Source organism: Sciurus carolinensis, unplaced genomic scaffold (genome assembly GCF_902686445.1).
Source record: "Sciurus carolinensis unplaced genomic scaffold, mSciCar1.2, whole genome shotgun sequence".
In the NCBI taxonomy this organism is placed as follows: domain Eukaryota; kingdom Metazoa; phylum Chordata; class Mammalia; order Rodentia; family Sciuridae; genus Sciurus; species Sciurus carolinensis.
This window is the reverse complement of record NW_025920220.1, coordinates 77,063-103,858: the sequence shown is the minus strand read 5'-3', so window position 1 is coordinate 103,858 and position 26,796 is coordinate 77,063. Positions and strand designations below refer to the sequence as shown.

Below are 26,796 nucleotides of genomic sequence, written 5' to 3'. Positions count from 1 at the left end.
ATCTTCTGGCATAATTTTGACTTTCACATCTTGTGTGTATTAATTTCTTTCTTTTTAGTATTGATTATTTTATTGTGCATATTTAAATCTGTTCATCCATTCACTTATTCACCTCTGCTATACATGCAGAATATACATGCAGAACTGTACTTGAATTTCTCTTGGTTGATGCCGAGGAGTGGAATATGTTGACCATGATGTAGGTGTACACTTTAAGAATCTGCCAAGCTCTTTGCTAAAGAGATGACAACATAAATATTCTCACCAGTGTGTACAAAGTGACAGCTGTTCCACATTGTCACCAGTCCATGTGTATAGTTAATCCTTTCATTTATTGTTAATGTCTTTTTCTTGAAGAGAGAATTGAGCCCAGGACCTTAAGTGTGATAGGCAAGTGCTGTACCACTGAGGTACATCCAGTCCTCTTTTTCTTTCATAACTCATGCTGTTTGTATTTTATATAGAAGTCAGTCAAAGCCAAGGTCATTATTTTTATCTCTTGTTTTAGAAGAGTTTTAACACATATTTAGATCAATGGTCATTCCCACTTAATTGAGCATAATATGTGAGGCAAAACTTGAGACCAAATGTTTTTTCATATGATTACAAAGTTTTTCCTACACCATTTGTGTGATTCTCCTTTTCCCATTGACATAAATGTTTGTCAAAATTGCTTGACTACTTAGGTGTGAGTCTGCTTGTGTCCTCTGCTACTTCACTTGGTCTCATTGTATTACACACTGTGATGTTTTCTGAGCTTTGCAATAAGCTTGGAACTGGATAGTGCTGTTCCTCCAAATTCTTTTCTGCTGTTTTAATTCTTCTATTCTCTTCCTTCTTTTACTCCATTCTAGATTCAGCTTTTCAGAAGGCTTGCTGGGGTTATGTTTACAGTTACAATAAATTTAGAACAATATTAAATCTTTTCATCTATGACCATGACATATCTTTCATTTATTTAGGCCTTTAAATTTCTCTTAGCATTGTTTTATGTGCATAGTTTTCAGGTTATAGGTCTTGAATAAATTTTTAATAACTTTGTTTTATTTGTGCTGTATAGTTTATATTCCATCAATATGTAAGTGATTCAATTTATCTGCCTTGTCACCAGAATTTTTCTTTATTTCACTGATTTTATTTCACTCTGATGGATGTGGATGAGTTTCTCTCTGAGATTTTTATTCCTTTTCTTGAAGTGGCTAATGAACACTTTTAATGTCTTTACTTTCCCTCCTGCTTTCTTGAATAAATACAGTTGATCTTCCTTTAGATCTTGTATTCCATGATTACATAAAAGTGATTTATTTCTTGTAGGATCTTTTTAGGAGAATATTCTACATAGAGAGTTGTGTTGATTCTGGACAAAGCTTTCTTTTTCTTCAGAATCTCATTTTATTTAATTTATTGAACTTGATAAATCTTCCAGAAATTTTCTTTTAATTTCAGAGTGATGAGTTTTCATCATGAGTGGTATCAAACTGTCCAATGCTTTGTTTTGCATCTACTAGATGCAAAATGATAAATGATTATCTATCTTTATGATTACATATCAACAAATTAGAAGAAGAAAATTATTTATTTTAAAAGGCTGACTGAACCTAATATCCCTAGGATAATTCTCACTTTGTCATGATGTATTGTACATATTTATATTGCCATAATAAGTTCATTAAAATTTTAGAGTTTTTGCACATGTCTTCTTGAAATATGTTGGTCTATAATTTAGTACAACTGGGCATATTTGGCACATCAATAATCTCAGGTACTCTGGAGGCTAAGAATAAGAGAATTGAAAGTTCAAGGCCAGACTCAGCAATTTAGTGAGAACTCTCAAAGTAAAAAACCACTAGGGATGAAGTTACTTGACTTCATTTTAGGATGCAGTATTTGACTACCCTGTGTCATGCACTGGGTTTAATTTGCACTACAATAAAAAAAAAAGTTTGTTAAGTTCACCAGTAAACCCACTTAAGCCTAGATTTAATGAAATATTTCAGCCAATTCACAGATACAGATACAGGTCTGTTCAGGTTATGTTCTCATGTAAGCTTTATATTCTTGTCTTTTAGGAATTGTATCCATTTCATCAAAGTTGATGAATTTGTAGGCCTAAAGTTGCTTGTAATCTTTTCTTATTTCTGTATTTTTTAAAGTTCATAGGATCTCTAGTGACATTCTTGTTGCACTTTCTAATGTATTCTCTGTAATTAGAGAATATAGTTTGTATAATTAGAATCCTCTTAATTTTTTTGAGATTTTTTGTGGTTTAGACAAAGGTTTTGTTGTGAAAGTTGTTCTTCCTTATATCCTGGAAACCAATAATTGTCCTGCTGTTTTGGTGGAATGTTCCAAAAATTAAATTAGGACAAGTTTGTAAATGTTAAAATTTGTATCCTTAAAAATGTTCTGGGGCTGGGAATATAGCTCAGTTGGTAGAGTGCTTGCCTTGCAAGCACAAGGCACTGGGTTCAATCCCCAGCACTACAAAAAAAAAAAAAAAAAAAAAAAAAAAAGAATCCTGCTTACTTTTTAATTGAGAGGAATCAAAAAACAATTGCATATTTTTTCTTTCCTTTTTTTTTTTTTTGCACTGGGATTTGAACTGGGCCACATCCGTAGCCTAATTTTGTATTTTGTTTAGAGATGGGATCTCACTGAGTTTCTTAGCACCTTGCCATTGCTGAGAATGGCTTTGAACTCACAAGGCTGGCTTTGAACTCATGATCCTACTGCCTCAGCATCCCAAGCTACTGAGATTACAGGTTTTCTCTTTATTTTTTATCATGTTTTCCTTCATTTATTTGGCAGTCTTTAGGAGAGCAATGTTTAAGATCCTTTGGTGCTCATATGAATTGAAACCTTTTTTCCTAAATGACCTTCTTTATTCTTGATATAATGGTATATACCTAGAAGTCTACTTTGCCTCATAATAAGGTATCAAGAGTAGCATCCCTAGTAATAGGACTGAGGGTTATTGTTATATAACTCCTGACATAACACATGAGAAGGTACCTATTAAATAGGCACTTAGTGCATGGGACAGCTCTGTTCTTTAGCACCTTCTCTATACTTAGGGATGGTTCAGTACCCTCATATCTTCACATCCTATCTTCTAGACCACTCTGCCAGTGGTGGTGTTTCCCAGTTTATAGATGATGAAATATTCAGGTGGGACATATCTTGCCCAGGGGAGGACCCCTGATGGAGATCCCAGAGTCTGACTTCAAAGATCTGTTGGGCACATTGATCTGTTCATAGTTTACTGCCTGAGGTGGTGAGCTATGGGCTCATGATGTCTTTCCTTGGCTGAAATAAATATTTTATTCAGAAGGGGAAGTCTCACAACCATGTCTTATGGTTGCTTCTCAACTGAAATTAATCTGTGTAAATCTTGTTGGGATTCATTTGGTCAGAAGTGAGGAGCAGAGACCAATTAATTGCCTCAAATAGTGGTCTGCTTGATCTTTGCATTCAGGAGCCAGCCAACTGTGCCCTTCTGCATAAACACCATCTGCAGTGTCCTTGGAGTTTTCCCATGTTTGCTAGATAAGGCACTGTTTCTGTGGAGTGGCTGAGCTACCTTTCTTCCTATCAAGTCAACGATACACCTTGTCAATGCTCTATCATGACTTCTCTGTCACCGTAGGCTTACACAGTGGTTTATAAAATTGCCAGCACCTATAATGTCAGTTTTAATGGTTCACAGCACCATTCAAACATGTGGGCTGGGTGGCATGTCCCCATGCATAGATGAGGGACTGAGCATCAGTGGGTGTGTATCCAGTCCAAGATCACTCAGCTAGGAATAACAGGACCAGAGTAGGACCCAGGCATTCTGAGTCCACATCCATTACTTGGACCATGATCACTTCTGCTTCACTTGGGATCATAGAATAGTCATCCTTCCCTGGATGCCCTGCATCAATCCTTTTGGAGGACCTGCTGACTCCTAAGCATCTTCTATGTTTATTTTATTTTTTATCAAATAGTCTTAAAAATTCATGAAAACATGGTGAGATACATTTCCATGTACCTGGTCCCTGCTATAGTAGAAATCACTACTTCTGGATTGCATGTTTGAGACTTTCAACATGTAGTTTTAAAGTATACCAATGCTTTTTTTAGTAATGCTCACTGGGGATTGCAGGTTGGCTGGATGGACAGAAAGGGAGCAAAAGGAGCATTTCACCTACTATGGTACTTTTCTGTTTAACCAGTTGCTTGAATTAAAATCCAGATAAATGCTACACATTGTAGCTTGTTGAGCAGTATCTTTGTTCATCCTTCTTCCCTTCTTATTTATTTACTGATGCCAGGGATTGACCTTAGGGGTGCTTAACCACTGAGCCACACCTGCAGCATGTTTTATTTTTTGAAACTTGTCTTTCTAATTTTCTCAGGGCCTTACTAAGTTTCTATCACTCACTTTCTTTCTTATTAATATTTTAAAGAAAAAATACTGGGTGTTATCATCCTTACCATTCTTCTAAAACTACTGATACTGTTCTGAACTCCTCCTGGAGATCTGTCTCAACTTTTTGGACACAGAGAGGTGCAACAGAAGCTTCCTAATAGTAGTAGCATTAACAGTATTGACAACTAACATTTATTGGCACAAGATTGTTCTAGGGTGTGCATAAACAGCTATTTGTCATGGATACAAAGTTCTTGGGATAAATCTGACTTTGAAATTGCAATTAATAAAAAAGAAGAAATTGTAATCTTCCTGCCTCAGCCTTCTATGTTGAGCTACTGAGATTACACCTGTTTTTAAATTTATTTTTAAATAAATTATATAAATACAAACTGTGTGTATATAATTTACAGTATATATGTGGTTTTGAGATGTGTATACATACATACATATACATGCATGTAATCTTCTGAAATGATTCTTTCTGGAAGAATCTCTTTTCTGGTAGCAGAGCCTGAGCCAAGAGTACCACTGGGAAACTTTTCCACCCCCTACCCTTGCCCTGACCACATGTCTTTTAGGACATCTTGTGGATTGAGGATTCTTCTGTTCATGCAGTCTTGCCCACTGAGAAATCAAGGACTTTTCTTGTCTGGCCTGTAGTTTGATGGAGGTTTGGTGCTTGATGGTCAATAATGGAGCTGAGAGTATCTTCAAAGATACTCTATTTTCTATACTCATCTATACTCAAAGATGCTTTATTTTCTCAAGTATGTATTAGCAACAGAGGACCAGAAAGTATATTTACTCTCTTTACAAAGAATGAGGTTGCTGATTCTGACAACTTGATAAAAGAAAAAAATCACAGCATTCAAGATAGAACAGAACTTGAAGGAGTTACTTCATGGAAACCCAAAGATATATTGAATATTCAATAGTAAGTTGTGTGTGTGTGTGTGTGTGTGTGCACATGCAACTGAGTCTGAGGGAGAGAAGCAAACCAACATTTCACCACACCCAAATAATAAGACATGTGACTTAAATACTGTGGGCTTCAATTATGCATTTAGCAACATCAGATTAAGGCGGCCACAAAAGTCTTCCATGGTGAAATGAGCTCCTTGAAACTAACTCATACATTCAGCAGATATCAGTTTCATACCTCCTTGTGTATTCAGTTTTGTTGATTTAAGGGGGAATGAGGAGAGTGGAGTTCAGCCTTCATGTGAGGTTACAGTCATAGAAGCCATAAAGAGCAGAAAATTTGGTGTTCTGGATAAACATGATATGGCAGGCCAGATCACCTTTCTTCTTGGAATCTTTCTCCTTTGGCTCCATTTCTGCCCATCCACTAAACCTATCATCCTCTGAGCATGCAGCTCTCTTGAGACTGCATTCTTCTAAGTTGTCTTTGCCTGTCCAGTGCTGCTATGGGGTCCTCAGTGATTTTTCTCATGTGTCTGTCAGTTCTGGTCTCAGACTCTTCATCTGAATTCTTCCCCCCTCATCTGCATTCCACTCTGTCATCTCCAGTCATTTTCATCTTTGGGGACCTTGTGTTTTGAATGATACTTGCCATAGTGCTTGGGCTATGAGTTGAGGGGTTCCTAAGCTCTATCCTGAGCCCCACCACTTGGGAGTTGTACAAGCTAATTTCCTTTTCTTGCTGTATTTTTGTCAATAAGAGGAAATAGGTGATGATGGGACCTGCCTTGTGGAGGTTATGTGTTGGCAGCATACCGTATGGAGATGCACAGTGTGTGCAAAAGCTTGACAACACTGCTCTCTGCTGTAACCATGACAGCTAAGTTCACTATTTATTGGGAACCCAGCATGCTAGCATTAGTGGTAACAGATCTGAGGCCTTGGGTTAGTGAAGAGTGTGACATGTGGAAGGAGAGAGCCATGTGGGCAGTGACCCCCTCTACAGGGGCTTATTGTATACCAAAGTCTGGTAAGTGGTGTCCACTAGCATTTACAGGGACCCCATATGAGGGCAGAAGGGACAAGCTGAAGGTCAGAGGTAAAGGTAAAACTTAGCCACATGCAATAGTCTCCGGCAGAAGGGCCTTGTCCTACTCCCATGTACTATAAGATTTTTCTTTCCAGTTGATCACAAAAGACCATTTTTTTAATTATTGTTTTTATAAATCAAGGGGGGAAATACCTCTCTTCACAAGATCAATAGCTTCAATAGGTATACTTCATAGGGACAGAAGTGGAATATAATGAGTATCAGTATCAAATACTGTTACTGCCTATCACAATATAAACACCTTTGAAAGAAGAATCACTCACTTCTTTTCAAAGTTTTTCAATTTTTTTCATGTATTGTTTTAGATGTTGATGGAGTACTGGGGAGATAGCTCAGTTGGTAGAGTGCTTGCCTCTCAAGCACAAGGCCCTGGGTTCAATCCCCAGCACCACCAAAAAAAGAAAAAATGATGTAGATGGTAATAATACTTTTATTTATGTGGTGCTGAGAATTGAACACAGTTAGGCGAGCTCTTTTACCACTGAGCCACCACCCCAGCCCTGAAACATTCACTTTATTTGAAGGAGCTGCATTTTCTTCTTTATACCCAACCCCCATCTGCCTTGAAACACTGATCCAAAAATCAAACCACAAATTCAGCTTATCCAAGAATCAGACCTTCAATTCAATTAGTCCAAGCACTGAGGCAGGTAGGAATGGTAGTCACATAGCACTACTAAACTCACCCTAATGTCAAAGAGCTAGTTAGACTGTTTCAGACTATTGAAACATTCTGATTAAAAATCTTTCTTGACACTAATTATTCTAGAATTCTCCTCCCTACAACTTCTGTCCATTTGTCTCATCTCTGCCCTCTGAAGGAAGAATCAATGAACTCTGTTCTTGTATACAACTTGGGAACTACTCTTATCTGTGGGCCAAGAAAATGTTGAAGTACATGTCAAAAACCAACAAAATCTATCATTAAACATCAAGTGGAAATAGTGCCTATGTGTTTCATAATCCTATGAAACACAACCTTTACTTAAATTTGCTGTGCATGAATCAGAACACTGTCTCTCCATTACAAAGGGGAGAAAGGCAATTTTACCAGATGTTACACCAATTACACTGTCAGACACATTGGAACCTCAGTGTCATCACACATGCTTCCCAAACATTCCATAAAACATAGTCACTTCAGTACTCATTCTTCACAGAACACCATAAATTACAAAATAACTCCAAAAATGCTATGTCTCCTGATGTCAGAAAATTGGTGCAGCACAAAACCTTATGTATGACAGAGACCAAATATACTAGAAGTAATGGTTTATATACTCGAGTGCACTAGATATATTTTCTAACTATTCAGGTAACTATAAAAAGAATAGAAAGTAATGAAAAAAGCATGAAAAGTTTTAAAGGCAGAGATAAATTTTATACTTTATAATATAGCTAAAATTAAAATAACTACTAATAACTTAAGATTTCTTCATATTATACCAGAACAAGAATTTTTTTTTGACTTGAAGTTTCTCAGAAAAGTAAGGATATATTGCTACCAAAGCTCTCCTAAAGAACTTATAAACTTCTAAGTTGTACATACAATAATTAATGAACATGTTTTCTACTATTAATTACAGTAATGAGTTAACTTATTTCCTCTTCAGTCTGTACCTAAATAATTATATAATTTATATTGATAGCACATGTTGATATCTGCCACAATACTATCAAAGTGGCAGTATTCTGATTTGACTTGTATTAATCATCTTCCACTGGAAATACATTTTCAGTGGTCATATTTTCTGATGAAAAGTCATGTTTCCTGATATACATATTCACTCCTAACCCTAACCCTAACACAACTACAAATCTAATTCTAACATGAAATTTGCTCCTATACCTAATCTTCAACTTACATAAGTGCATATATTGAAATAAGAATAGTTACGTGTGTTTTGACTTATACCTTCAATTAACAAAGATATATTTGCATACATATAATTAGTATATTCACAAATATATTATACATGCATTCCCAAGGCTAAAACATATCTATTTATTTCTCACATTAAATGATTCCTTAATTCAAAACATATATACATTTTATACTTATTTTCAATGGAAATGTTATGAATATTCATGTTTCATTATATATATATCTATATATATATATATATATATATATATATATATATATTTAGTCAATCCCTAACCATATGCAAAAAACAATAAAAAATGTAATACTGGGCTGGGGAGATATTTCAGTTGGTAGAATGCTTGGCTTGCAAGCATAAAGCCCTGTATTCAATCCCCAGCACCACAAAAAAAAAAAAAAAACACATTATTTCAGTTCATGTGTATTTTTCTTGTTTCTTGCATATATGATATTATGCCTTCAATTATATCCATGTAGACTCAACTGAAAAAAGTGTGTGTAATTCTTATGATTGTTTGTTTCCTCATATACATAATCATTCCCTAACTCTAATCCTACCCCAACTCAACAATTAATATTAATCTTTTTATCCCTATAACTAAACAATTTTATATGTGTCTTTTGATATATATTCAATTATCAGAATTATATTTGCAAATGTGCCCATTCTATATTCATATGATATTTTTCATGCATCCCATAATAAAAAATGTGGAAATGCATGGCTCATCTTATTCTCTTTCCTTTTTCATAACATATGTTTATATGTGTATTGTTTCTACTTTTTATTCAAACTTTCTCATGACTATTCCTATTTCTGATATACATATTCATTCTCTAAACCTAATTTTTAACCCAACTTAAAATTTAATGCTACACTGAACATTATCCCTATAGCAAGACCTAATTTTACAAATAGCATATATAGTCATATGCTTATTTATCTAAATTTTAACATATACTCAATTATTCATGGTACATTTGCATATATATGTATATATTTATTAATATGATATATCCATGTATCCACAAAGAAAGTAAAAGTATGTTCATATGACTCACAATATACCCTTCCCTGTCCAGAATCTATAGTTTGTAAGTTTCATACCTTTGTTCTCAGGTATATCCTTATGAAAAATTTTATTTCCTGATATAAATATTCAGTCCCTCACCCTAACCTTAAAACAACCCAGTACATAATACTAAACTTAAATTTAACCTGATACCTAAGCCTGATTTTACATACAAGCATATGTTGTGATATATGTACTGGTCTGTATTTTGATTTATATATTGAATTGTCAATGGTGTGTTTGCATATATATTAGGACATATTCATTGATATGCTCTATCCATGCATCCAAAGTTAAAAAATATGTGCTTATTTTATATCATACCCTTCCCCTTTTTCAGATTATATGTATGGTCATACATTTTCATACATATTTTCATGCCCACATTCTTATGAATATTCATGTTTCCAAATACTCATATTAATAAATTAACCCTAACTCTAACCCTGACTATAAGTAACTCTAAACTTACTCCATAGCTAACTATAATTTACACAAAATCTTGTCGGTTAGTATGCATATTTATGTGTACTTTGCCTTATATTTTTAATTATCAATGGTATATTTGCATATATAACAGTATATATTCATTTATTCAATATATCCACACATTTCAATTTTAAAATAGTGTCTACATGACTCACATTATACTCTTTCCTATTTCAGAACATATTTTTATGTTTTCATTCATATTTTCACAGGATTTTATCTACAATAATATTACTCTTTATTTACATTTAAATCTCATCACACTTTACTTTACTTATCACACATTTATTTACACATTTTACACAAATGAGTACAACTTTTGTTTCTCTAGTTGTATATGAAGTAGTCACATTTGCATAATCATACATGTACATAGGGTAATGATGTTTGCTTCATTCTATTCATTTTTTTCTTTCCCCCACCTGTTTCTCACCTTTCATTTTCCTCTATACTATCCATCCTTCCTTTTTTCTTGCCTCCCCTCCATACTGCATTATGTATCACCATTCACTTATCAGAGAAATCATTCAGGGTTTGGTTTTTGGGGATTGGCTTTTTTCCCTTAGCATGATATTCTTCAACCCCATCCATTTACCTGCAAATGCCATAATTTTATTTGTCTTTATGCCTGAATGATATTCCCTTGTGTATATATACCATAGATTTTTATCCATTCATTTATTGAAGAACATCTAGGTTGGTTCCACAATCTAGCTATTATGAATTGAGCTTCTATAAACATTGATGTAGCTACATGACTGTAGTTTGCTTATTTTAAGTTCTTTGGGTATAGACCAAGGAGTGGGATAGCTGGGTAAAATGGTGGTTCTATTCCAAGTTTTCTAAGAAATCTCCATACTGTTTTCCAAAGTGTGCACCAATTTGCAACCCCATCAGCAATGTATGAGTGTACCTTTTTCCCCGCATCCTTGCCAACACCTGTTGTTGCTTGTATTCTTGATAATAGTCATTCTAATTGGGGTGAGGTGGAATCATAGAATAGTTTTGATTTGCATTTCTCTTATTACTAGAGATGTTGAACTTTTTTTTATATAAATCTTTTGATTGCTTGAAGATCCTCTTCTGTGAAGTGTCTGCTCATTTCATTAGTCCATTTATTGATTGGTTTATTTGTATTCTTGGTGTAAAGTTTTTTGAGTTCTTTGTAGATTCTGGAGATTAGTACTTTATCTAAAATGTGTGTACCAAACATTTTCTCCCACTCTGTAGGCTTTCTTGACATTGTTGACTGTTTCCTTTGCTGAGAAAAAAAATTTAGTTTGAATCTATTCCAATTATTTATTCCTGTTTTTATTTCTTGTGCTTTGGGAGTCATGTTAAGGAAGTCTGGTACTAAATTGACATGAAGATTGGACCTACTTTTCTTCTAGTAGGTGTAGGGTCTCTGGTCTAATTTCTAGGTCTTTGATTCATTTTGAGTTGAGTTTTGTGCAGGGTGAGAGAGAGAGAGACGGGTTTAGTCTTATTTTGCTGCATATGGATTTCCAATTTTCCCAGCAGGATTTGTTGAAGAGGCTTTTTTTTCTCCACTGTATGTTTTTGGCACTTTTATCTAGTATGGGATAACTGTATTTATGTGAGCTTTTCTCTGTGTCCTCTATTCTGAACCATTGGTCTGCCTATCTATTTTTTTTTTTTTTTGCCAATGCCATTTTTGTTACTATTGTTCTTTACTGTAGTTCAAGGTTTGGTATTTTGATACCACCTGCTTCGCAATTCCTGTTAAGGATTGCTGTAGCTCTTCTGGGTCTCTTTTTCTTCCAAATAAATTTCATGATGCTTTATCTATTTCTCTGAGGTACATTACTGGGAATTTTAATTGGATGGCATTGAATTTGTATAGCACTTTTGGTAGTATGGCCATTTTGACAATATTAATTCTGCCTATCCAAGAACATGGGAGATCTTTCCCCTTTTAAGATTTTCCTTTAACTTCTTTCTTTAGTGTTCTGTAGTTCTCATTGTAGAGGTCATTCACCTCTTTTGTTAGATTGATTACCAAGTATTTGATTTTTTGAAGCAATTGTAAATTGGGTAGTTTTCCTAATTTCTCTGTCAGAGGATTCATCACTTATGAATAAAAATGCATTACATTTGATATTATATTAGTGTTGATATATCCTGCCACTTACTGAATTGATATATGATATCTAGAAGTTTTCTGGTGGAATTTTTGGGCTCTAAATATAGAATAATGTCGTTGGTGAATGGTGATAGTTTGAGTTCTTCTTTTTCTCTTCATATCCCTTTAATTTATTTTCTCTGTATAATTTTTCTGGCTGGAGTTTCAAGAACAGTGTTGAATAGAAGTTGTGAAAGGGAGTATCCCTTTCTTCTTCCAGTTTTAAGGGGTAATGCTTTCAGTTTTTCTCCATAACTAGGCATACTACACTTGAAAAAAAAGTATATATATATATATATATATATATATATATATATATATATATGACTCTCAGTATACACTTCAGTTTCAGAACATGTAAGTTTATATATTGTTTTACACATATTTTCACCTGTACATTTTTATGAATATTTATTTTACTCTATGTACATATTTATTCTGTATACAACAAAAAATTTAACCCCAATTACTTTTGTTTGCTTTTTTCACACTGTGGATCAAACTCAGGGGCTCTCAACCACCGATCCATATCCCCAGAACTATTTTATATTTTATTTAGAAACAGAGTCTCACTGAGTTGCTTAGTGCATCATTGTTGCTGAAGCTGTCTTTGGATTTCTTGATGATCCTGCCTCAGCCTCTCAAGCTGCTGGGATTACAGATGTGTGCCACTTAACACATCATCAAAAGTTAACACTCACTGTAATGTTAACACTATAAGTAAACCTAATTTTACATAGAAGTGTGTATGCTAATGTGAGTGTTTACAGGTATTTTGACTTAAATGTCAAATTATCGATGCCATATTTGCATATACATTCTTACATTTTCAGTTTCATATTATATTCATGTAGCCCCAACTTAAAAATGTACATTATTATTAAACAATTTGAGATTGTTATATTTCATGTTTTTCAGCACTTTTGCTTTGTGCTAATTCATCCAAATTCAAATCAGACTGTTCTCGCTGACAAGAGAGTGGGAGCATACAGGTTGGAGATGCTTGCTGAAACTGCTCCTGTTAAGCACTTAATAAGTGTTTTTGGTCAGTACATTCAAAAATCATTTCAGGAACAATTTCTCAATGTCTACTCAAAACGCACTGGTGAGACTTTTTCAGAAAACACAATTTAACAGAATAACCAGTTGCCAATATCAAAAAATGATTTGAAATGAAACTATTGCTTCTGCTGTTTGAAAGCACATTTGTTTGTAAAATTTATCCAAATTCAAAGTACAGTGTTCCCATTCCAACCAGAGTGAGGGCATACAGTTTGCAGCTTCTTGCTGAAACTACACTGTTAAGCACACCTATGGTGTTCCAGCACATTCAAAATATAGTGTAGGTAAAATATTCAAGCGGGACTCATAAGAGTGGTCTTGCTTCTATTACAACCAACTTCTTGGAGCAGAGTAAAACTCTGAAGAGGATCAGTTTCTCAAGTCTCAAAGAAATCTATTGGTGAAACACTTTCAGAAAACTCAGTTTAACAACATGTATGTTTTACCAATGCTACAAATGCTTTGAAATAAAATAATTTCTTCTGGTGTTTGAAAGTGCTCTTGCTTTGATCTACCACATTCACTTTTATACCACCATTTTCTCAATGCAAACAAAGTGAGTGCACACAGAATGAAGCTTCTTACTGAAACTTCTCCTCTTAGACACTTCTAAGCTGTAGTGAAACAATGCATTCCAGGATATTTCAGGAGCAAAGTAGGAACAAAGGTAACAAGATATCCCTTGTACCCAGGAGCATTGTCTTCTGAGACCATGGTGGTGCTACAGAGAACATCAATTGTCCAGTTTATTAAAATCCACTTGTGAAACTTTTCTGAACTGTCACTTCATATGCAGTTGCTGCTTCAAATTAAGTGTCTCCTTCAATGTTACAAACAATTTGAAATTGTTATACATTGTGTTTTTGCACACTTTTCCTTTGTGTTATTCATCCAAATTCAAACCACACTGTTCTCACTGACAACAGAGTGGGAGCATACAGGTTGGAGCTGCTTACTGAAACTGCTCCTGTTAAGCACTTATTAAGTGTTTTTGGCCAATACATTCAAAAATCACTTCAAGCGCAAAATACACACTGGGTTCACAAGAGAGCTCTTGCTTCTATTAGGATCGATTTCTTAAAGCAGAGTGCACCTTTGTAAAGGAACAATTTCTAAAAGTCTCATTGAAATCCACAGGTTAAACATTTTTAAAAAACACAATTTAACAGCATATACCAGTGGCAATGGAACAAATGCTATGAAATTAAACCATTAGTTCTGATGCTTGAAAGTGCTCTCCCTTAGTGCTACCTCATCCAAATTCAAACTAGAGTAGTGTTCTCATCCAGATTAGCACACAGGTTGAAGCTTCTTTCTGAAACTTCTCCTGTTTGGAAATACTGTGCTGTTTTCAAACAGCACAAAGCATGTTTCAAACCCAATGTAAGAACAGAGGTAGCAAGCGGTTCCTTGTACCTGGGAGAACCATTTTGAGGGAACATGGTGGGAACTACAGAGAACGTCAATTTCGCAGGGATTCATTGAAGTCCATTTGTGACACTTTTTCAGAAAACTCATTTCAAGTGCCATTCCCCTTCAAATGAACTGCCTGTTTCAATGTTACAAACTCTTTGAATTGAAAGCAGGAAACCTAGTGTTCAAAAGCACATTTGCTTTGTGCTTATTGATCCAAATTCAATTGACAGTGTTCTGAGTGAGAACATACAGGTTGAAGCTGCTTCCTGAAACTATGCTGGTAAGCACATCTGTGGTGTTTTCAGCTAACAAATTCAAAAAAGATTTCTAGCAAAATATACAAATGAGACTCATAAGAGTTCTTCTTCTATTAGAACCAACATCTTGAAGAACAGTGAAACTTTAAAGAGGATCACTTTTTGAAAGTGAAATCCATTGGTAAACATTTCCAGAAAATTCAATCTAACAGCATATACCAGAACCAATGGTACAAATGCTTTGAAATGAAAACATTTTTCTGCTTCTTGAAAGTATTCTTAGATTGTGCTACCAACTCCAAATTCAAACCAAAATGTTCTCATTGCAAACACAGTGACTGCATAGTGAATGAAGCTTCTTGATGAAACTTCTGCTCTTGTGCATTTCTAAACCTGTAATCAAAGAGCACAGTCCATGATAATTTAGGCCCAATGTAGACAAAAGTAAGAAGATATTCCTGTACTCAGGAGCAAAATTTTCTGGAACCATGGTTTGAGTTAAGAGAACAGTGGTAACCTAATATAAGTCAAAAGTTTACTGAGATCTGTCTCTGTTCCAAATTCTGAGGGACACAAGTAAAAAAGAATTCAATATTGTGTCCTCATCTGGACTGTTCATGACATCATTGGCCAAGAGCTTTGTATTTCACTGGCTTAGAGTAATACAAATTCCTGGCTTCTGATTTCTTCCATAAAATGTTCCATAAAAGTTATTGTGAGCCACTATATGCAAACCTGTACAACTCTAGGCATCAGAAAAAGAACAGATTCTAAGACTGTTGTTAGTCAGGTGGAGCTATTTTATTAAAAACTTACAGCATGCTTCCACAACCTGTGAAAGCTAAAGAAGGCAAGATGCAGATTACAGAAATTCAGTATTCTTTTTGATTCAGTGTGGCCTGTATATGCATATTGAATCAAGGACAAAAATGAGTTTGATTCTACACCTTCCATTTTTATTTCTTTTTTTCTGGCTTATGACATCATTAGTAAGCATGACAGCAAAATAATCTGAGAGACAAGAGAGCATCAATCTTTGTGATCAGCAGCAACTAAAATTATATCACATAACCTTTTAATGTCTTGAATAAGTTCCCATTTTTAAATGTTTGCTCATCCTGATTAAGGGCTTGAAGAAAATCCTGTGATAAACATGGTTCCATTGAATGACAGAATGATAATGTATGACTAATACTAGAAATCTGTGACTGTCTCTAGAGGCAGCCTGGGGTCATGGTGTGATCAGCTTGTCAAGACTGAGGAGGAGGGCAAGAGGGATAGAGGAATTCTCAGTCCCTCACACACTCCTGGGCTGTTCCCAGCATCTTAACCTGAAACCCTGGGCCAAAAGTCACAGTCTTGTAGAATATGTAAGTAAACTGAGAATAACACCTCCAATACAGTATAATTAGTACTCCATCAGGTATTGGGGCAGTGCTAGAGAGCACAGCCCAGAAGCAGTTAACTATTGAGAAGTGTGAAGGAAGAAAAGGAGTTGAAAATCTCAGTTTGATCACAAGGAATGTATTTCCTATCTTCATGCACAAAAAAATTGATAACAGAACTCCCTATTACACATTCCTAAGCACTATCTCCTTTATAAGAGAGTAGGAAAGAAAGGTCCATTAATTTAAAAGCAGCACTCCAGCTCTTTAAAAGTTTATTAATCACAACATCATTTCCTTGACTGATTGCTTAGTTTTATTCTATAGCAACTTTTCTACTACCCAGTGGTCTTGGGACACATCTTTATCAACATAATATTGTACAGTTATTGAAGACACCAGAAGCCAAAATCATGCAGCAATGTACTACATCCACTTTTTTAATGGTGTAAATCATTCAGAGGGAGAAAGCATTAAATTCTATACATTGTGGTTTATTAATCAATGTTTTGTGTAATTTAGGCAGTGAAAAATTGATTTTAAAAAGATAAAATTATGATATGCTTACAAATAATGTTAAACTTGAAAGATGATAAAAACATATTACTTAAATCATTAATTAATAAAAGAACAAGTATGATGTTATAAACAGTTCAATGATCTCCAAAGTTCCAAAACTTACAAAAGTTGGATTGGAAATGCTGAAATGAATTCAGAGAGAGATATAAATCTGGCCTTTCCTACTAGGGTAGAAATGCAGATTGATCTACCAGACACAATTTAGATCTATGGACAGGTATTAGGTATATGTTATCTTTTACCTTCAGCTTATAAACTTGAAAAACAGCTCAAAGGTTAGAGTCCTTTTACAATGAGATAAGCATGAAGCATAACAAAATGCTTACTTCTCTGTGGGGGTCCTCTCTGCCACATCCCATGTGGATGAGAGAAGTGTGAACTGCCAGAGTTGGATGTTGGCTGTACATTACTCAATTACCCCAAAAACTTATCTACTTAATGAACACACAAGAGCCAATATTCTTTTTAAATGAGAGGGGTCATGATGGGTCTAACCATACCAGCTCTTGGCTCTTACAACAACTCACCCAACTCTCCTTTACTTATAATATACAGGTAAAGGGGACAAGGACTGAAGAAGCCTCTGTAATGAACAGAATAGAGTGGAGTTGGGGGAGCCATTCTCTTAAGGGGGAATATTCCAGAAGGAGACAGAACCACCCTATGCAAAACTGCATGCTTCCTGACAGTTCCTAGAAGCCAGGCATCTGTGTCCCATGGCTCAACCTAGCCTGATTCTGCTAAATAGTGATGACTTCTCACATCTCCCCCTTTTTAATATTTTAAAATTCAAATTATGGGCAGTTACGTTGAGGCTCCAGATCTTGATTCTGAGAGTTGCTTTGAGGTCCTGGCTCTTGGTTCTGAGAATTGTTCTGAGGTCCTGACTCTTGTTTCTGAAAGTATGGCAACCTGTTGTCATGATAAAAAAGAATCAATAGCAAACATATCATTTTAATATTAAACCATTTAATTTAGTAAATATCTGATCAACCAGAAATGCAGAGTCCATGAGATCAATTCTTTTGAATATCCTTAATGTAGTGATTTGATTTTACAAAATCCAGGCTATTATTACTGTTATGTCAAATGTCCATTAGATTATATTTAATTATTTCTCAGTCCCATCGGGAAGTATGATATTTAGTTGTAACAACATACGTGCTTACAGTCATTATGAAATTTAAGACTTTGTTTAAATTTGAGAGCAAAAGGCTCATTACTGATATTTGTAATAGTAGCTGCTAAAGCATTTAATTTAATCTCAATCATTTTATTAATACTTAACTTTCAGAGGTCATAGTATTTTAACAGAAAAAATCATACCCCTAGATATAGTGAATATGGGAACAGATAGGAACCTAAAAGATTATATTAAAATATATATGAACGAAATTATCATAAAAGAAATAACTGTTAGAATATAAATGTGAATTATTCATCTTTCTAGTGTAATACCAATGAGTTTGTTGGATTCTAATTTGGTGTAAATTAAATGGTTAACAGCAGTGAAAAGTAATATCCAAATAATAGAGAATAGTCCAAATTACATTGAGTTTCAAAAATCACAATGTTTGTACATTCAATCTTTTTTTATATACTGAAAATATTTTAAAGGGTTCAATTAGTTGCCTAGTTTCTTAGATCTTTTATAGCATTAAAGATTTAGACTAAATATGGTTTTTTGCAAATTCTTTTTAGAATTAAAAGTGACACATTTAGTGGCAATGTTGCCAAGTAAGGCCTTTCTGGCTTTGAATCTTCTAAAGATATTTTGATATAACTGTCTTTCATCAATTTTTGAAGGTCAATCTAAAAACACCCATCACCTTTTAAATATGTAACATTGTCAAGACATTTGTCTATTTTATCCATTTAGCAAAGACAGCAGATTATATTGCAGAACAATTAAGGGAGTAAGATATTGGTGGATATTTCATAAAAATGACTGACTGTATATGAGAAAGTCCCATTCTAATAATTGTTTGAACATAATCCAAAGTTCCAAGGACAAGTGTAATTGGTTGTCCTAGGTACTCCTTATGCTGTCTTTTTCTTATAGGCTACATCTACATAACCAGAGTGTATCATGAAACCAGCATATATTGTTCCATTACAGCCAGTGGAGTCAAATCCATTCACATGGATGGGTGTAATGTAGTTTCTACAAGACCTTCCATCATTTGAATATCATCAGTAAATATTGGGATTGATTCTCCAGTCCACATTGTTGGAGGTATTAAAGATGGATCTGAAAAAATGGGCCCAATATATTTCCCACAAATTTCACTTACCTGAGAGCTCAATAAAGCTAACATATAAATATTGTGGTTAGAGATTTAAAATCTTATTGTAAAATCTGGTGCATTCTATTGCTCCATGTATCACTCAGCAGCAGTGAAATTCCTAATATAATTTTTAGAAAATATTTTCTGAAATTAAGTAGGTTTACATAGTGATCTGTTTCCCCCTTTATATTTTTATTTTTCTTAAATTAAATTGTAGAAAAAAATTACTCTAAACTGGAGTATTACTAACTTTAAATTGTAGACAATGGCCTAGCATTGCACACATAATTAAACTATAAGAAGTTACCTGGGCTGGGGATATAGTTCAATTGGTAGAGCGCCTGCTCTCATGCACAAGGCCCTGGGTTCAATTCCCAGCACCCCCCAAAAAAGAAAAAAAAAGTAGTGAGTTAGTAAATATTTCTATTTGAACAGAAATATTAATAAAGTTACATATTGTTAAAGTCAATGTTGTTAAGTTGAAAAGGGCATTACAAGAAGAGAAGGTCCAGTTTTCACCAAATATAGGAATTGATTTTGTCTGTAATTGTGGACTGAGTTAAAAGTCTATAAATTGTAGTCAGTAGAGACATTGAAAATTAGTCTCATGACCTATTTGTTTTAGAGGTAATGGTCTTATTTTTCTAAATTAACTTCAGGATAGCATTTTAGTACATTATTTAAAAATCTTAAAAATTTATATTGTCCCGGCCCGTGAGTCATCAACGAGGATGGCGAACCTAAGAGAGAAGGAAAGAAGGGACAAGAGACACAGGGAGTGACAGCAAGACAGGAATTCTGATCAAGCTGCAAATTTTTATTGTTCTCACTAGTATTTATGCTGAGGGAATGAGGAGTATGACGAGTTGCAGGCTGGTTGGCTGTGTTCTTCTATTGGGCTCCTGATAGGCTGCAAGTTCGCCCCGACGGGAAGGTGAGGTTCGCGCCGGCGGGAAGGTGAAGTCCCAGAAGAGAAGCAGGCACGGCGCCATAGGCGCCATACTGTCAGAATTATCTGCAGGAGTGGGGGAGGGGTGCTGCTGCTTATTGTAAAGGTCAGAATGGTCTCAGAATGAGAACTTCTTAGTCCCTGACATTTCCCCCTTTCTTACATAAAATTATTGACCATTTTTCAATAGTCATATTTTAAGGGGGTGATAGAGGCTATGTGGTGAGGCGGGGGTGCAGCTTGCCTGAACAGGTACAGAGCTGGAGTGACAATCCCTCGGGAACTGCGCCTGTCTTAGGTTGTCCGTGGCAGAGCAACATCCTTACCCGTCATTGGATAATGAGGCTCTAGCCCTCATTTCCTGTCTTAGGTTGGTATGAGCTCTCATGAATCTTACCCGTCCTTGGCTGTCCAGTTCAGCTCACAGGGGTGATGGTCTTTTAAGATCACCATCATGATCCATCATCTCCAGTCGATGGTAATGAACCTGAATATGTTTCGCCTGTATAGCCTCAATTTCAGCTCTAAGAAAAGCCATGATCTTGTTGAATATCAAAGGACCTATAGATATGATAAGCAGCAAGCAGAGGAGGGGACCTAGGAAGGGAAGGAGATAGGGAAGGAGTCCACTGAATCTAGTCCATAGTGGATTATCAGCCAGTGCTCGTCGGCATTTTTCTAAGTCTTCCTGCAGCTGTTTGATCTTGTCCTTAACAATTCCTGACTTGTTGGCATAGAAACAGCATTTTTCCTGCAAAGCCAGACAAATGCCTCCCTGTTCGGCAGTTAGAAGGTCTAAACCTCTCCTATTTTGTAGGACCACTTCTGCTAAGTAATCCACCTGATCTTGAAGATCTTGTATGGTGATTGAGAGTATCTGTACATCAGAAATCAATTGTCTGGATATGATAGAAGCTACCTGAGTAGGATAGACAGCAATAACTTTAGAGGATGTGGCAGGCAAATGAACCCAAAGCAAGGGGCAACCTTTATTTTTAATATATGGATCCTGCTGCCAGAATGGTCCCTTGGGTGTATGAGGGTTGTGTAATATAACCAAAACCAAAGGAAGGTTATAAGATATTTGTGTAACAAATTGTTGAGCGATGGCTTCTGTGACTTGAATTAATGCTTGCCTGTGCCTCGGGAGTAAGCTCTCGAGGAGAAGAAGGGTCAGAATCTCCCCTTAAAATATCATTAAGAGGCAAAAGCACATAGGTGGGTAGTTTTAAATATGGTCTTAGCCATTGGATATCCCCTAGTAATTTTTGGAAATCGTTAAGAGTGTGGAGATGGTCCACACGCAATTGTATATTAGGGATTTGAATTTGATTAGTTTTAAGTTTGAGGCCCAAGTAGATGTAGGGGTCCTGTGTCTGAACCTTATCAGGGGCTATCTGAAGTCCCAAGGCAGTAAGGGCTTTATAGAGATCCAAATAACAATTGTTAAGATCATAGGTATTAGGTGCAGGGATTAACAAATCATCCATATAATGTAACATATAAACTTGTGGCCACCGCTCTCTCACAGGATCTACTGCTTGAGCAACATATTTTTGGCAAAGACTAGGGCTGTTAGCCATACCCTGGGAAAGGACCTTCCATTGAAATCTTTGCATAGGGCCCTGAAAATTGATGCGGGGAAGGCTGAAAGCAAAATAGGGTCTGTCCTCAGGATGTAAAGGAATAGTAAAAAAGCAATCTTTTAAGTCGATGACCATTTTATAATAGTCCCTAGGAATAGCTACCGGTGTAGGGATGCCTGGCTGTAGTACCCGCATTGGGCGCATAACCTTATTGATAGTGTGCAAATCCTGTAAAAGGCGCCATTTGCCTGATTTCTTCTTAATAACAAAAAGAGGAGTGTTCCAGGGTGAGGTTGAGGGTTCCACATGGCCGGCTGTCAACTGTTCCTGTACTAACATGGAGGCAGCCTCTAATTTTTCTTGGGTAAGGAGCCACTGATCCACCCACACAGGAGTTTGAGTTTCCCAAATAATTTTGTCTGCATGGGGTACAGGAGGGTCAGGGACCGACACTAAAAATCCAATACCCAAGTCCAAATTTGTCTGTTTTTTGTATGGGCTGTACAGGCTCAATCTGTCCTTGTCCTAGCCTCCCAAGGCCTGTACCAGGGATAAAGTCCATACGGAGCATTTGATGAGTGACTAAAGAGTCGGGACTAGCAAGAATAACTTTCATTTGGCTTAGAATGTCTCATCCCCAAAGGTTGACAGGGAGATCAGGAACAACAAAGGGGGTAACAGTTCCTTTATTTCCTGTGTTATCTTTTGTGTCAGTCCAATTAAGCACCCTGGAGCTAACTAAGGGATTTTTTGATTGCCCTGTTCCTTTAAGGTCAGTTAGTGATGAGGTGAGGGGCCATTCTGATGGCCAATATTTTTGAGAAATAACTGTGGCGTCCGCACCAGTATCTAGGATCCCTTGGAATTTCTTTCCTTCAATAAATAAGGTAAGAGTGGGTCTTTTGTGGGAGATAGGTTGGACCCAATACACATCAGAGGAACCTAAAGAGGCTGTGTTTCATGGTGAATTTTGGGTGGCAGGAGTGTTTCCTGAATTGAGGGGAAGGAGTATTAATTGTGCAATTCTTGTTCCTGCAGGGATGGCCGCTACTTCGTTAATAGCTGTGGCCAGTATTTTAATTTCTCCAGTGTAATCATTATCAATGATGCCAGGGAAGACCTGAACACCTTGTAAGGTGGTAGAAGCTCTCCCAAGAATAAGAGCACACATATGAGGTGGAGGGGGGCCTACAACCCCAGTGGGTATTATTTAGGGTCCTTGCATAGAGTCTAATATTTTATCAGTGGAGGCACAGAGGTACAATCCTGCGCTGCCTGGGGTAGCGCGCTGGAGGAAGGTGATTGTGCAGAAGGACAGGGGGCTTGGATTGGGTTGGGAGTCTGAGAGGGAACAAACCTTATTGCCCCTGGGTTTGTTCTGGGGGCGGTTGGGGCCAGGGGCTGGCCCCAAGAGGAGTTTCCTGAGAAGTTAGAGGGAATAAGCTGTCCAAGGGCATTGGTCTTGGATCTACACTCCTTGACCCAGTGGTGACCTTTACCACATTTAGGGCAAAGGGTGAGCGGAGGTGGTTTAGCCCCTGTTTGAGGAGATATGTGTCCTTGACCCAGTGTCCCTGTTGGGCAGTCTCACGCAAAATGGCCAGGTTGTTTGCAAGTAAAGCAAATACGTGGGCCAGGGTTGTGAAAGGCCTTGGTGAAGGCAGCGCCAATGGCGAGACCCATGGCATGGGCCGTCCTACCCTGGCACACAGCCTAATGAAGTCAGAAAGGTCCTCTTTATCTTTGTGGGGCCGAAGAACATCTTGACACATTGGGGTGGAATTTTCAAAGGCAAGATATTTTACAAAGGAGCTCTCATTTTCACTTGGTCCAAGTAAGCGCTCCGCAGCTAGATTAAGCCAGGCAACAAAGTCACTGTAAGGCTCATCAGGACCCTGACGAATTTTTGCTAGGGAAGTGGTGGCCGAGACCTTTTGAGGGAGCCACCTCCAAGCGTGCAAACCAGCAGTTTGAACCTGTGCTAGGAGCCCAGTAGGAAAGCACGCCTGTTTAGGGTTAGTATCAAATGGCACATTACCCACTAGTTTAACATAGGTCCAGGATTTAGAGGAAGCCTTGGTTGAATATTTTTGGGCAGTTTCCTGACAGTATTCCCTAAAGTCTGCATTCCACAACAGAAAGTCACCCGCACTGAGGGTGGCTCAGGCCAAAAATTTCCAATCATTAGGGGTGAGCCATTGTGTACTATGGTTCTCTAGCAAGGCCAGTGTATAAGGTGCAGTGGGGCCATACTGCACACAAGCCTTTTTAAGTCTTTCAAGAAAGCGGAGGCTCAGCCTTTTATAAAAACCAAGGGCTCCAGTCTGTCCAGAGGTGGGCTCCTCCTCATCCCCTGATTCCTGGTCCTCCTCTTGTTCTCTCTCTGGTTCTACCTCTTGATCCTTCCCTGATTCCTCTTCCTGACTTCCTTTTAAATTCTCTGCCTCAGTTTGTGCGGGCTGATCTGCTTGACTGTGAGTGACTGGAAAGGCAAGAACAGGGTGACCACGTGGCTTCACCTTATGAGTATTAAGGAGTTTGGGGCCAGTTTGTGTTAACTCCATGCCCAAGGCCAGTGAGCGAAGCTCGGCATCAAGGGCTTTTAGTTCTTTTAAAAACCGGATAAACCTTAGGAGGATTTTTAGGGGACTCCTTTGGTAAGGTGGGGTCTGGGAGGTTCCCAGGGTCTGGGAGGGTCCCAGGGTCCTGAGAAGACTGAGTAGGGGGCATTTGAATACTAACTGAAGGGCATGCCAAGGGGGGGCGAGAGGTGGATTGCATTGCCTGCTCCCCAATTTTTACAAGTTTTAAAGTACCACTGTCAAAGGGTGAACTTTTAAGAATCTCATTAATTAAATTCCAATAAGAAAAGGCAGTGACGGGCACCTTTTGAGGACCAAAAGTCTCATAATAATCTTTGAGGCAGTCTCCTACTCTGAGCCACCTTTTACCATCAATTGACCCTTCGAGGGGAAACCAAGGACACAAATTCTCTATGTTTGAAAAGAATGATCTTAAATCCTTTTTCTTAACACGCACTCCCCGAGTCTTGAGGGCCTCCTTGAGACCCGTAAGAAACAAATCATGTGACAAAACTGCTTGTCCCATGGTGTGTCACTCACCTTGTGCCGGCCTCACTCTCCTCCTGGATCTGACTCCCGGTCGCATTTACCTAGGCGATCCCGAATCCCGCTTGGCCAAGGCTTCCCCGGAGGGTGGCATTTGCTTCTCAGACAAAGGCTTGAGTCAACCACGTTGGGCGCCAACTGTCCCAGCCCACGGGACATCAACAAGGATGGCGAACCTAAGAGAGAAGGAATGAAGGGACAAGAGACACAGGGAGTGATAGCAAGACAGGAATTCTGATCAAGCTGCAAATTTTTATTATTCTCACGGGTATTTATGCTGAGGGAATGAGGGGTATGACGAGGTGCAGGCTGGTTGACTGTGTTCTTCTATTGGGCTCCTGATAGTCTGCAAGTTTGCACCGGCGGGAAGGTGAAGTCCCAGAAGAGAAGCAGGCAAGGCACCATAGGCGCCATACTGTCAGAATTATCTGCCAGGAGTGGGGGAGGGGCACTGCTGCTTATTGTAAAGGTCAGAATGTTCTCAGAATGAGAACTTCTTGGTCCCTGACATTATATCATTGATCCAGCAATTGTATTTTAAGGGTTCTATGGAAAGATAATCTTTATGTATAAAGACATTGTTGTATGAATATGTTAAATAACCTTGTTTTAAAGTAGTAAAAATAGTCCAAATGTCCAACATAAAGTTTTGCATAAATAAAATACAAGAAAAAAACCTGGAATGAAAAGTATTGCTGTAAAAGCATACTATAGTAGTATGCAATCTAATACAATGTTATAAGCTTTAAAATGAACAATATAATTGTGTATGTGCAAAATATGTATATCTCTGAACTTATTTATAGAAAGCAGTTTAGAAAATTTAATAAATGTTAATAATAATTGCTGGAACCTCCAAAACAATTTTTTATGTGTACTAAATTTTTTCTAAGTGGGTCTCTTGACAAAATATAGGGAAGATACCATAATTCTGAAGCCATCTTTAGCCTCTTTATCTGCTTATTATTTTATTGTATATTAATCTTTGAATTAATGTAAATTAAGTAGCACAATCTAATATCACGTCTGAAACATGAAACAGACATGCCAAGCGCTTCCATCCCCTCTGGGGAATGTAAGGTATAGAGCCACATTTCTCTCCTGTTACAGGAATTTCCCACTTCCCCACCACCTGTCAATCTGCGTTCTGCCCACCTCTTCCACTACAGGAATTTACAGCCTCCCCAACAACTGTCAGTCTGCATTCTGCCCGCCTCTTACATTACAGGAATTTCCAGCTTATGCTGCCGCCATCTTGCTGCCTCCCATGTTACATTCTATCATTTATTGATCCATCAGTCAGTCTGCGAGAATTCTCCTCCACAATTGGTTCCTCCCAGCCCATGAAATTCCAATATCTGGGAGAAGCCATGTGCCATGTTCTTCTTCCTTTTTCTTTTTCCACTCTGAGCAGACCTTATCCGTCCCCATAAAATAAAGTCTTTTGCATGAGTTCTCGTGTCTGCGGAGCATTTTTCTGGGAGCTACCATCAAGCCACAACTAAGCCAGCAACCCCTAACAGGGGAAGGTGTCAAAATACTTCCCATATGGTTAGACTTAAATAAGCCAGTATCTTTTGAACATTCTCTGAAAACATAGTTAAGTTTACTTTCTAATGTAGAGAGTAATACAAAAACTGTAAACATATTTATTTAATTTTAAAATATTAAATGATATAATTCATTTTTTAATTAAATTGCTATTATTATATAAGTTTTTAAGAGACCATTATTGAGAAGATTTTAGTTTGGGGAACATCAGCTTAATAACATATCGCTGTAAATCTAATATTTTAAAAACTTCTTTATCTGGAAAACAAGAATAAAATTAACATAATAAGTCAGTACTAATTACTATGGTTAATTAAAATATAGTCATTGATGTTTTCATATTAATCAAATTTGGCTTTTAAAGAGAAATTTAAAATTTGGAATGGAAGGTTGTATTTTAAAATATGTTACTGTTAAACCAAATTGTATAAACCATAATACATGTGAAATTAACGTTTTTTAAAAATAGTAGAAATTCAATAAGCATAAGAAATTATTTTATTAGGATGAGAAATTAATATTTTAAGCATTTTCTTTTTCTTCTCTCTTTCAGTAA

At 36.8% G+C, this 26,796-nt stretch overlaps 1 non-coding gene and 1 pseudogene across 1 annotated transcript; one reads left to right on the top strand and one right to left on the bottom strand.

Moving 5' to 3' along the window:
- Positions 1-6,770: 6,770 nt before the first annotated feature.
- Positions 6,771-6,843, top strand: Trnae-cuc (transfer RNA glutamic acid (anticodon CUC)). The gene has a single exon. It is a non-coding gene; the product is annotated as a tRNA-Glu (tRNA).
- An 8,466-nt stretch (positions 6,844-15,309) lies between these two features.
- LOC124975179 (kelch-like protein 5) overlaps positions 15,310-26,796 on the bottom strand; it is a 36,466-nt pseudogene continuing 24,979 nt past the window's right edge.